Source organism: Octodon degus, unplaced genomic scaffold (genome assembly GCF_000260255.1).
Source record: "Octodon degus isolate 3935 unplaced genomic scaffold, OctDeg1.0 scaffold00066, whole genome shotgun sequence".
Taxonomy (NCBI): Eukaryota; Metazoa; Chordata; class Mammalia; order Rodentia; family Octodontidae; genus Octodon; species Octodon degus.
This window is the reverse complement of record NW_004524642.1, coordinates 6,024,581-6,036,873: the sequence shown is the minus strand read 5'-3', so window position 1 is coordinate 6,036,873 and position 12,293 is coordinate 6,024,581. Positions and strand designations below refer to the sequence as shown.

The 12,293-nt window shown below is 37.6% G+C and overlaps 1 protein-coding gene and 1 pseudogene across 1 annotated transcript in view; both read left to right on the top strand.

Moving 5' to 3' along the window:
- The window catches only part of LOC101582596, a 93,555-nt pseudogene that overhangs the window by 2,202 nt on the left and 79,060 nt on the right, over positions 1 to 12,293 (top strand).
- The window catches only part of Cadm2 (cell adhesion molecule 2), a 241,885-nt gene continuing 233,527 nt past the window's right edge, over positions 3,936 to 12,293 (top strand). Inside the window, exon 1 of the mRNA XM_023719232.1 lies at positions 3,936 to 4,089. The gene's annotated coding sequence lies outside the window, so the exon portion shown is untranslated. The remainder of the gene's footprint in view (positions 4,090 to 12,293) is intronic.

Here is a 12,293-nt window from a genome sequence, read left to right as displayed (position 1 = left end):
CACACACACACACACACACACAGACACAGAGCACATTTGAATTACTTTGGTGATTCTACTGTCACAAACTCCTCTATAAATGCCAACGAGCAACTGTTCTAAGAAAATGTACTCACACTGGACAGTGAATGTCTACAGAAAGCTCAATTGAAAATACAGTACGGGGGCTGGTGAGATGGCTCAGTGGTCTAAAGCACCTACTTAGAACAAGTTTAGCAAAGCACAGGGACCGCGGTTCAATCCCCCAGCACCACATGCCAGCCAGACCCGCCCCCTGGTGGGCTGAGCTGGCCACACACACACACACACACACACACACACAAATAAATAAAATTAAAAAAAAAGAAAGTACAGTATGTTAAGCAATCTAGCTGACTGAAACATAAAATGCCTGCTTGCTACCATGTTCTTAATTGACTTAGAATTAACTAAGAGAATCAGATGTTTATACAAATAATATAATAATATGAGGAAATAAACAAAGGAACTCAGGAGAAAAATGATTAATATGGGTCAATAGAAAGACTAACCAAGGGCTGGCCCGATAGCTCAGTGGATTAAAGTGCCTGCTTAGACAGGTGGAGGGACCAGGGTTCAATCCCAGCCCTGTTGTGGCAGCCCTGGCCCCAGGAACCTCTGAGACTGCAACTGAGCCTGGGAGTGGTGGTGTATGCCTGTAATCCCAGTATTTGTGAAGCTGAAAACAGGAGAATCACTAGGAGTCTAATCTGTGTAGTGAGACCCTATTGACCCTGTACTAACTACATTTAAAAGAAGAAAGAAAGAAAGAAAGAAAGAAAGAAAGAAAGAAAGAAAGAAAGAAAGAAAGACTAACTAGCTTCTAAGTGCCCAGAGTAGAAGTTTCATAAATTTCATCCTGTGCTTATTTGGTAAGAATGACTCCTCTTACATGTAGAATTCTGGTGATCTGAGTCAGATCTTGGATTATTTTAATATAAATGTCACTACAAGCAAGTGTCTAAGTGTCTTAGAAATCTTTGTAGACAAAAAAAGGTCAGCAGTGTTTCACACCAAACTCCTGTCTACCTTGACATTCCATTCTCTCCTCAAGGTTCTGATTATTTTTCAGCTCCTTAATATTTATCTCTCCCTCTTTTTACCCTTCAAATGCTGATTCATACAAAACAAAGCATATAGTAGGTTCTGCAAAATATCTGTGTAATGAATGCACTATAGATGAACTCTTCATTGTATAATAAACTAAATTCTCTAAGTAGAAATATTAGCCATTTTCTTGGAAAGACACTTGAGGTTGAAAGACAACCTAGACCTACAGCAAACCCATTGGTCTGTGCAGGATATAACCTGAAGTAAAAGGGAATCCAGACCTCTGAGAAGAACTTTGCCTACAGTTCAAATTTTTTTTGTTGTTGTTGTTGAACAAAAAGCACATAGCCTAGAGGTGTGTAGGATGGTAGACCTAGCACATGAATTTTCTATTGAAAAATGCTAAATTATTTGACTACAGGGATTTTAGCTTGAAAGTTGAAGAGACATTACCTTATAGGCACAATGCACGTGGTGCGAGGATGGAGACCACGAGACCCTGGTTTCTTACTTGGAAGGAAAGGGCATATGTGTGCTGGTATATGTAAGAACTTGACATGGGGGAAAATCTACAAAATTGTGTTTTTTGCTTTTCTCCTTCAGTGATTCACTGTTAAAGACTGAAATATTTACCAAAATTAAATTCTCTATAGCACTGGAGATTTAAAGGCAGTTAATACTGACATCTTTTGCTTTTCATTGTTAAAATGATTATTCATTTTTGTTGTCTATTTCAAGTGTAAACAAATACTAATAAAGCCAATAGGACCAGCAGCCTTTTCCTGAAAGATAAGAATAAAAATGTTGAACTTTCAGAACCAAGTCCACATGGCTCATTGACTTTGTCTTACCATGGGAAAAATCATTTAACCTCCCAGTGTCAGTTTGCCCATCTATGAAATGAGAAGGATCATAATTTCTTATGGGGATGTTTTGGAAATTATTTTTGCAAATGTAGTGAATGAAATTATTGCAAGCATCACTGGTCTTCTTTCATTTCTTTAAAGCAGCAGACACTATTACTTATGTACCAGTTGGTAGTCAGAATGTCATCTGGCCTGAAAGATGTATACTTGTAAGTAGTTGCATTTCATTTTTTGTACTTAAGGAACCATCCTCCAGCTTGCAGCCTTTGTGCATTAGATCTGTACCACAGAGCCTGAGAAAACTGTCTTAAAGCCATTCTGAGCTTCTTATTTATGAGCTGCTAATCTGTGGTAATTATTCCTTTCTGTCTCGGCTTCTGTTTCCTCTGATGTGCTTTCTTGGCCTCACTCACTTTACAAGATTGATAGTTCTCCATGCTTCCCTGCGAGAGGTCACCTCCAAGCTGAAGGCAAAACACAACCCACTCTGGCTCCTGTTGACTTTCAAGTCAACTAAAAAAGAATTTATTCCAGCAACTTCTAACCTCAATTTTAAAACTCCACCCTAAAGATTACAGGGAGGTATTCTCTGGAGTTTCCACAGTGACTCTAACAGGTTGGCATTGAGAAGACAAGACTCTTGGTATCGGATTTTTATACTTGATAGGCTTAATTATATAATGTGGTCATGAACCTCTGTGCTTGTGTCATTTAGGTCTGGAAAGAAAATTTTCCCTTCAGGCTCTTCTGTTTCTTATGGTGCCAATCAGCAGCCTTCTTAGCAATAAGATTCTTTGTGCCAGTAGCTCCAGCACAACCTCAAGTGGTGCTTGTAGTAATGACAGAATCGTTAAAAAACTAACGAAGCAAGGGGAAATATATTTCCTGGGTGTGATTAAGTCTTCATCAAGTTCTTGCATATGTAAATTATCTTTCGTTTAATGAACCACCTTGCTCACATAATAGTGTTTTAACCTGGCTTTACAAAGTCATTTTTACCCATGTTGGTCATCGTCATCAGACTTGTCAGTAAAAGCATAGATTATTTTTTCTGTGACCACAGATTTTGCTTAATGATTAGAAGTGCATTTGTTAGGTCAATCTATTATAAAATTTACTGTAATAACTTAGTAAAATTCTAAGGAAGATAGAAAACTTGATTTTATATAATAATACTACTTTAAGGATGAGCTTAAAAATAGGTATTTCCTTGATTACAAAAGTAAATGTGTTTATAGGAGAAAAACAAGTACAAAGGAACAATGAAAATTATTACCTATATCTTCTGTACTAGAGTAATCACTGTAAAATGTCCTGCAGGCTGAACTCTAACTCCTGGGCTCAACTCCTACTTCAGCATCTTGTGGAGCTACAACTGAAGAAGTATCCTTCAGTGTCTTGCTTCTATAGTATTTTGATAAATATCTTAAAAAGAGATGTACAGCTTTTAAAGAACAGGTGTATCTTCCACACAGCTACGTATTATAAGAAGCCCTTGTGAGATAGTATTGTTCTGAAATTTTATCAGAAACTGAAGCTACAATTCTAGTATTCATATTTCATAGGCTTTATTCAAAAGTATAAGAACTATAAGGAAAGTATTTGTGTGTGTGTGTGTTCTGTAGCTCCCTTCAGGGCTTCAGTTCACCCGAAGTTCTTCGTGGCTTACTTTTAGCAATGACCCAATCTAGTAGCAGATAATTAATACAAGGCCACGGGAAATTAATGATCATCACGTTAGGCTTTGAATATAAATCTTTATGTGTGCCAACGAGGAAAATAAAGTTCTCCGGAAAATATAAAGGAGTGAAAAGAACTCTTAATATGTCAGTCATGATGTTCTCTGATTAAATATTTTCAATTATTTTTCTGTCTTTTGAAATAACACAGTTTTGTTGGTCTATATTTATCGTTTTGAATGAGAAGTGAAGTTCACTGAAGATCTTGAGAAGTTAATCATTTTATAACATTCATTTACTCAACATTCTTTTTAATCTCCTTCCAGGCAGCCAAGGGCAGGTTCCTCTAACACAGAATGTCACGGTTGTGGAAGGCGGAACTGCAATTTTGACCTGCAGGGTTGATCAAAATGATAACACCTCCCTCCAGTGGTCAAATCCAGCTCAACAGACTCTGTATTTTGATGACAAGAAAGGTGAATACATTTTCTATTCAGTGTTTTAATCATATTCTAAAATATCCTAATTATAATGAATTTATTTTTCTGATATGATTCAAATTATTCCTTTTGATTGCCAAACTGCTTCTGCTTGTATTTAAACATGATAAATATTAAAATACTTTGTATTGCAAGTCATAAACACTAAAGATAACCTATGTCAACTTTTTAATAAAATAAACAGTTCCAATTTTGTTTTAAAAATACTTTTATGCCTTCGCTTAACAATCTTTCTCTAAATATTAGACACTTTAATTCATGTAGCTATCTTGCGTATAGGTTGAATATTTTTCTCACTTGTGGTACTATAATGTTATTTTTATTACACTTAATTTTATATATTTGAAATAGGCTACATGAGTTTGGAATGTTTATTTATTTTATTGTGCATTGGATCTCAAAGTAAAAACTGGAGAAATAATTTCCAAAGTGAGGTTAAGTATGCCTATGTTTCTAAAATAAACTGAAGTTAAGTAAGAAGCTATATTTACTTAAAATTAAGTTGAACTTCATTAATTAGTTTGTGCTTTTAATGTAGCATAATGTACTCTGAATTTCTACTGGAGTTCTTCCTTTTGGTAAATTTAAAATATAGTATATAAGTAGATATTATATATTAATTATTCAATCTAGACTTATATATAGATCTTATTAATTTCTGTAAACAGCAGTGAAATGATTTCAAGTTAGTTTCATTTTAAATATTTAAATGTGTCCAAATAAAGGCTGAAAACTGTGACTCTTCATCAAACCAGGAATTATCTATATTTTATGTACTGGTATATTTTTCCCTCTTTAATGGTTGTCTAGAATTAAAATGAGTTCTTGAGGTTTTGACAAATTGTAGATACATAGTGAAAGATTGATTGTATGCCTAATTCATTGATTCAGTGATCAGGATCCCTTTGTACCAGGTATTAGTGTAAGAAAACAGATAGACAAATGAAATGTCTCTCTGGGGTATGGAGTATAACAGAAGAAACAGACAGTACCAAGTGGACAAACAAAATATATTCAAGAGTACAATGGTAAGGAACATGCAAAAGTGTGGGAGATGCATTATTTAGTATTGTTAAGAGGAAATAGACTGATCAGATAGATGACAGAGAGAGGGGTAAGGTGATTGATTTCTGCTTTAAGAAACTGCTCAGGTGGGTACGGAAAGTGGCCCATGTACAATCTGTGGGCTAGGCGGGCGGCAAGAAGAGCTGCAGGGAAGAACTTCGGATGCAGCTCTGGACCAGGGGCAGCATTCAGGTGGAGATTCCTCTTCCTGGGGGATCTGGCCCTTTCCCTAAGGCCTTTGGGTAACTGCGGAGGCCTAGCAACCTTATAGGTCTTACTCTATTACATACCATGTTACTTGCTAGAGTAACTATTATAGTACTACATTAACCTCTCTTAAAAATAGCTTGTCAACATTTGAACTGAGATTTCACACTAGCTCGCTCTGGTACATGAGAGATACTTTACGAGACGCCCCCTGGATGCTTGAAACTGCAGGTGAAACAGAGCCCTGAGCACACTGTGTCCTTACTTTTCCTGATATTTCTTTTACCTGCAGTCAACTGCAGGTAACTGTAGAATTGCCTGGCCTAGAGTTTAATTTACGAATTTGGTTATATGTACAAATTTAATATAATACCCTATAAGTTAATTTTAAAATACTACTTTTTCTACCCTTGCATAAAATGAAACAATTTTACTTCATAGAATTTTTTGAAAGGAATGGCCCAAGTAACTACTATTCATTTTTATAAATCAGAATATTTTGTTGTGCTCATCCATCCTACAAATACATAAAAACAACCTCTACTTTTTGTGCGATAGTAGAAACTGAACTCAGGGCCTCTGCTCTGAGCCACATTATTGGCTCTTTATTACTACTTTTCTAATTTTAAGACAAGATCTTGTTATGTTGCTAAATTGCCCAGGTTGGGATCAAACTTCTGATCCCCCATCCCAGAGTGCAGAGATGGCAGGCGGGCGCCACTGTGCAGCTACATTCCTTACTTTTAAACAACATGTTTTGCCTTTTAACGAGATCTTTGGCAGTCATGTTTATAGTGACATCTACAATAGCGAGGTCAGGTCCTCAGGCACAAGCACAAAATCTATATTAAGCGCCTTTGCTTCCTCTTTCAGGAATTCTGTAAGTTGTCTTGTACAAGACACCTAAAACTAGAATTGATTTTGAGCACTTCAAAATAATGCGCCCTCCAGTAGAAAATAGAACGGTGTAGAATACAGTGTTTGTAAAGATTTGGAAATCAGGCAAAATACTTATTTCTGAGGGATAATTATGGGGAGGAAAAGCTCATACTGTATTTATGATAGCTTACAACATATTTTTGTACCTTCACACTGCTATAAAACACCACATCTGTCTAGCCAGATTATTTCCTGAAGTATTCACTACTTCATTTAATTTTCTTTTCCAAAAGCATCTTAGAGTTATGTTGCAATAAGTGTGTGTGTGAGTGTGAGTGTGAGAGTGTGTGTGTGTGTGTGTCTGTGTGTGTGTGTCTGTGTGTCTGTGTGCATGTGGTTTACACTCAGCCCTGGCTTTCTTTCTTTCTTTTTTTTTTTCCTTGGTGGAACCGGGGATTGAACTCAGGCCCTTGAGCTTGCCACGGAAGCCCTGGCTTTTGTATCGGGAAATTTCTTAATTTGTTGTTGGGTTTATTGATAATTTTAGTAAAAGAATGAAAAATACTGAGTAAAGAACCCCTTCCATGAACAGCGAACTCACAATTCTCCTTCCTCGTTTATGTTAAGGGACGCCTCAGTGCAATCGATCTGAGGTCAGTAAAGTTCGTCAAATGCAAGAGTTTGGAAATGCAAGCACTTTTAAAGATTCTAGATCACAATTTTCCCACACCATGCTTTGTCTGTATTTATCTGTTGGCCCTCCTTAAACCTAAATTTTGTGTAAAATACAAGTCACGTCGTGTTGGAGCCTGAGTGCATAAGCCAAGCATGAGTTAGAGAACTACCGTAGCCCAGGTATATTATGCCGTTGACAACTGTATAACAGCAACAGAGAAAGAGAATGAGTTTTCTGTGTTCCTAATTATGCAAGTTCTTAAAGGTGGCTGCTACAGTTAAAGGCTCTATCTTTAGCTCGGTGCTTATTTCTGTCTCAGATTTGGTTGCTCGTGACTTTTAGTCCTAGTTACGCAATGCAATTACCCAAGGGGCTTTGCAGTCAGACCAGGTGTACGGAGCACCGGAATGTTTTAATTGCATCTCCAATGATTTTGAAATGCAGCTGAGTTTCAGACATCTTAGGTTATGTAAGTCGGTACTGACAAGTCTTCTGCACCCCTCAGTCTGAATTTCTGAACTAACTTTGCTTAATGAGCAGGGAGAAAGGAAGGACGCAAGGAAGGCAGGCAATAAGGAAAGCAAGGGAGGTTGCTCTGCAGAGCAGAGCGAGTGTAGCTCCCTGGCGTTGTTACTACTGCTGCGAACTTGGATGGCGGAAGTCTACAAAGCACCTGTGTGTGCACGGAGCTGAGAGCGCAGGGTTGTGGCCCCTTGGTAATATTTGTTTTTGTTTTTGTTTTGTTTTGACATTTTTTTCTTGTGTCTTTTTTCATTTATTACCCTTTTATTTTTTTAAACAAATATTTACTTGAGAGACAGTATGGCAATAATTGGTATGTCATGACAAGCAGGACATATTTAGAAGACCAGAATGACAGACAGTCCAAGCATGACCCTACTATTACACATTGCTATTTTCAGTACAGTTGCTTAGTTCACAGGTATCAGCATATATAGTTAGTCAGGGTGAGAATCCTACCAATTAACTGCTAGTTTCCAAAACCTGCTGATGTTTCTCAGGATCATTGCCTTGCCCATCTTGTGTGTATAAATGTATGGCTTTGGCCCTGTCATTTTTCCCAGCTTTTCTCCTTGCCCTCTCCTCATTGTCCAACCCTCAAGTTCTCACCTTCCTTTTGATTGTGTCATACCTTTCCATTGGTAATATTTGAATCAGAAAAAAATTTGCTTATCTGCAATTATTGGCTAAAGAGAAGCATGTTGTGACTCAGCAGTTGATGATGGAAGAGAATTAATCTGAAGCCCCTGTAATGGTCTACTAGAGAGCTTCTCTGTGACTCTCCAGGAATATCCTCATAGGGGACAGCAGGTGTGACTTGAGGGTTTGGCTAAGATGAAACTCACTATGCTACACTTATTATTCAATTAAAAGAAAGAAAAACACAAAATGTAGACATCTAGTAATTTTAGAAATCTAACGTGAGCAGTGGCTTTTTCCCATTGATGCATGGGAATACTGGTATCAAATATCAAGGAATTTTCTCTAGAAACATTCTGCTGCTAATGTATAATAGGGCAGAGATTTTTAACCAGGTACAGTTTTTACTTTCCTTTTCACTGAAATGTCTGAAAAGGAAGGCATCTGGGCACCAGGCCACTGTAAGCGGAACCCCAGCCTCCTCTGCCATTGATCTTTGACAGCCACCTTTTGGTTAAAGAGCAGCACACTCGTTGAAGATATCCGTGGAGCATGGCTGAAGAGTGTGTTAGAGCGGCACTGTCCGGTACTGCTGTGAGCAACTCAGTAGCCGCTGTATATATTTAAATTTAAGTGAAGTAAAATTTCACCAAAATTTAGAATTCCATTTCTCATTCACTCTAGTCAGATTTCAAGTGTTTAGTAGCTAATCTGTGGCTAATAGTTACTATTTGGGAAGCTAGAGCTTAGAGGCTGTAGGTGATATATAAGCCTTATCCAATGATAGCCTTGGCCCCGGGAATATTTGCTTTCTATCACTCCCTTGGAGGTCACAAATGCGCGAATTAAACACTAAATGAATGACATTTCATTGCTTAAATCACAGTATTAAAAGTGACATTGTATCATGGTAGAAAAATCTGATACTTAATCTTGTTTCTAATGTCAGTAAGAAGAGCAATGAGAGTTACCCATAGAGACATCGACAGATCAGATTGTGTGGTGATTGGATCAGACCTACTTATACAAAATCTTCCCTTATCCACTCTCTGTGAGCCTCAAAATAAAATTTTATTTTTTTTAATACTGTTTGGGTTTTTTTGTTTGTTTGTTTGTTTTTAATTTATTTGTGTGTGTGGCCAGCTCAGCCCACCAGGGGCAGGGCTGGCTGGCATGTGGTGCTGGGGGATTGAACCGTGGTCCCTCTGCTTTGTTAAGCTTGTTCTAAGTAGGTGCTTTAGACCACTGAGCCATCTCACCAGCCCTCAAAATAAAATTTTAAAAACCCATTAACTTCTGAAGAAGAAATTCAATTACAGTTACTTAATTTCTGCTTAGCTTGTACACACTTTTTTTGGTCTTTTTCTCTTCCTTTCTATGTAAACCTACAGCAGCTATTTAAGTACCGGTTAAGCATTTGGAGCAGGGTGGGTACAGAGAGACAGCAAGAGAGCTGAACCATGTCACTTTAACTCCACTTGAATGTGCTGGGGATGTGGCAATCCAGACAATGCGAAACACAATTAGATTCCAGTGTTTATTTCTCTACAGATATAGGGGAGAAAGGTAAAGTAGCAAGATCTGATCATTTAATGCCCAGGAAAGAGCCCTGCAGTCCCTTTCTACCGACCAACACACTTCAGGCAAATATCTGCAGGAGTGTACAGTGCACACATTCAACAGGCACATCTCTGTACTATTTTACTTTACACGCAAATGCAAAATTCGTTAGTTTTGTAGTATGTCTCTTCTCAGTACTTTTACTTTATCGAACCAATGGCTAGTGGTCCTCACAAATTTCCTGAAGGAAGACAAACAAAAATCTATTAAGTGCCAAGAAAAAAATTACTGGTATTAAATTATGAATCATTCTATTGGTAATTTTACACTAATAGTAAGGGAATGGGAAAGCAAGGAAATAGATAAGATGATCCCAAACAAGGAATGCGGAACAGAAGAAAAATGCAAGGAATCTGAAATGAAGGTGGGCATTCCTCTGACTGTGCCAATTATTGCTAATGATGCTGTTCATCCCCACTATTGGTGCTGGTCACAGTAACAGGTTTGAAAATATTAAGGGTCTCCGGGAGTAGTACAGGTACCATAGTGTTCACTCTTCCACTGTTCTCCCGTTTCATGAAAAAAATCTAACGACTCTGTGTACAATGAAAATCTGAAGTTAACGATGATAGTTTACAATTACACAATACTCTACTGAATAACGTTGAACACACTTACCTTTTTCCACTGTACTCTGGAAAGTATACGTGTATGACGTTTCCATTTTATTTAGGGGGAAACAGAGATACCCATTTGATTTTCTTGAATCGCACCTGAAAAAGTAATGTGGCTGGGCCGGCCAAATAGCTCAGCAGTTTAAAGAGCCTGATTAGGCAGCGCGCAGAGGCCCGGGTTCCACCCTGGGCCTGCAGTGCTGACCCAGCTCCCGGGGCGCACTGAGATTGCGATTGAGACTGTGCGTGGTGGCGCGCGTCTGTAATCCCAGCTCTTTAGGAGGCTAAACACAAGCAGATCACTATGAGTCTGATGTACGCAGTAGACCCTGGTGTATGATACAAAAAGAAAAAAAAAAAAAAAAAGGAATGCGGAGGGTTGGGTTTTTTCACTGCAAGTCTGATTCATGTGCTATGCTGTTCTAAAAAAGAATTTATCAGTTTTGTCTCTTTTTTTTTGTTTGTTTGTTTGGCGGAACCGAGGATTGAACTCAGGCCCTTCGTTTGCCAGGGAAACGCTTATTCCACTGAGCCATCTCCCTGGCCAAAAAAGAATTTATCAGAATGCCTTTGGTTTCTCCTTATTATTATGAGAGGACAATTGAGACTGGGCGTGGCGGCGCATGCCTGTAATCCCAGCTCGTGGGAGGCTGTACACAGGCAGAGTCCGATTTAGTAGTGAGACCCCGAACACCCTATAGACTCTTCCCTAAAATTAAAAAAAAAAAAAAAATTGAAATTTTGACATTCCCAGGTACATATGCATGCCTGAATGTTGTCATAAAATTTTAAGCTTTCAACTATTTGTGTATGTATAATTTCCAATGTTTAATATTTTTAGAAAAATGAAGTTTCATCTATACTATTACTTTTTACAATACATTATTTAAAAATAAAAGTGCAAACTACAATGTTTTTATTTAAAAATAAGAGAAAATTGCTTCAAAGAAAGTAGAAGGATCTGTGTTTAAAAAAACTAATTCTTGAACTAAACCCTCTTGCTTAATGTAATTCACTTTTCCTAATATAATTTTGCTAAATCCAAAAGAGAAAAAAATAGTTATATAACACTAAAAAAATTACTCTATTTTCTGGTGATACTTGGTCACTGAACAAATGCTAAGAAGCACTGTGCTTAGTTGTTGGCAGTAATTGTAACGCCTTAGTTTTTGAATCCATTCCATACTGAGCAAAGTTTTTGACAGAAAGCTTGTCATGGTTAAAACGAGACTTACTTTACCTTCCACTCAGATGCATCGTAGGACTCGTATTGGGTAAGGGCGCTCGTCTGTTACTAGGGGATACAGACCAGAGCGGGGTCAGCAACAGCCACGATGACACTGACCCACCTGGAGTCGGTGTGCTTTGATGCTCAGGGTACTAGAAGTGCGTTGGCGACCCGGCTAGACATATCGGGCAGTGCTCACTACTATCGTGTTACCTATTTCCAAACAAACAAACAAACAAACAAAAATGGTGAAGAGTTTCTGGATACATTCCTCGACATCCTTGCAACAATTCTGATGCTCCATTTTGCAAATTAGTTGTTATAAAGGAAATTGGGGTTTGCAAGTACTTTTAATCTGTAAATATATAAACATCTTTGATAGTTGAAAAACTTCCAAGTTGTAATTTTAGTTCATTTGGGTAAATATTTACGAATATGGCTACGTCCCAGGAATTTTCCTGGCATTAGCAATACTAGAACGTGAATTTTCCCCTAAAGTAGCAGGATATCACAAATCTTCTCTATCCTGGATCATGCAACAGATAGAGTAGGAAAAAGTATTAGGTCAAAATTTTTTTAGGTAAAATGAATAATATAATTGTATTAGCTATTAATAACAGACTCCATTGTAGAAAATGTAAACTGACCATGTAATTAATGAATACAATAAGAACTCAGAAAAATAATTTGGCTTGAAAACCTGCATGACTAAAAATAGATGGCTTTTTTT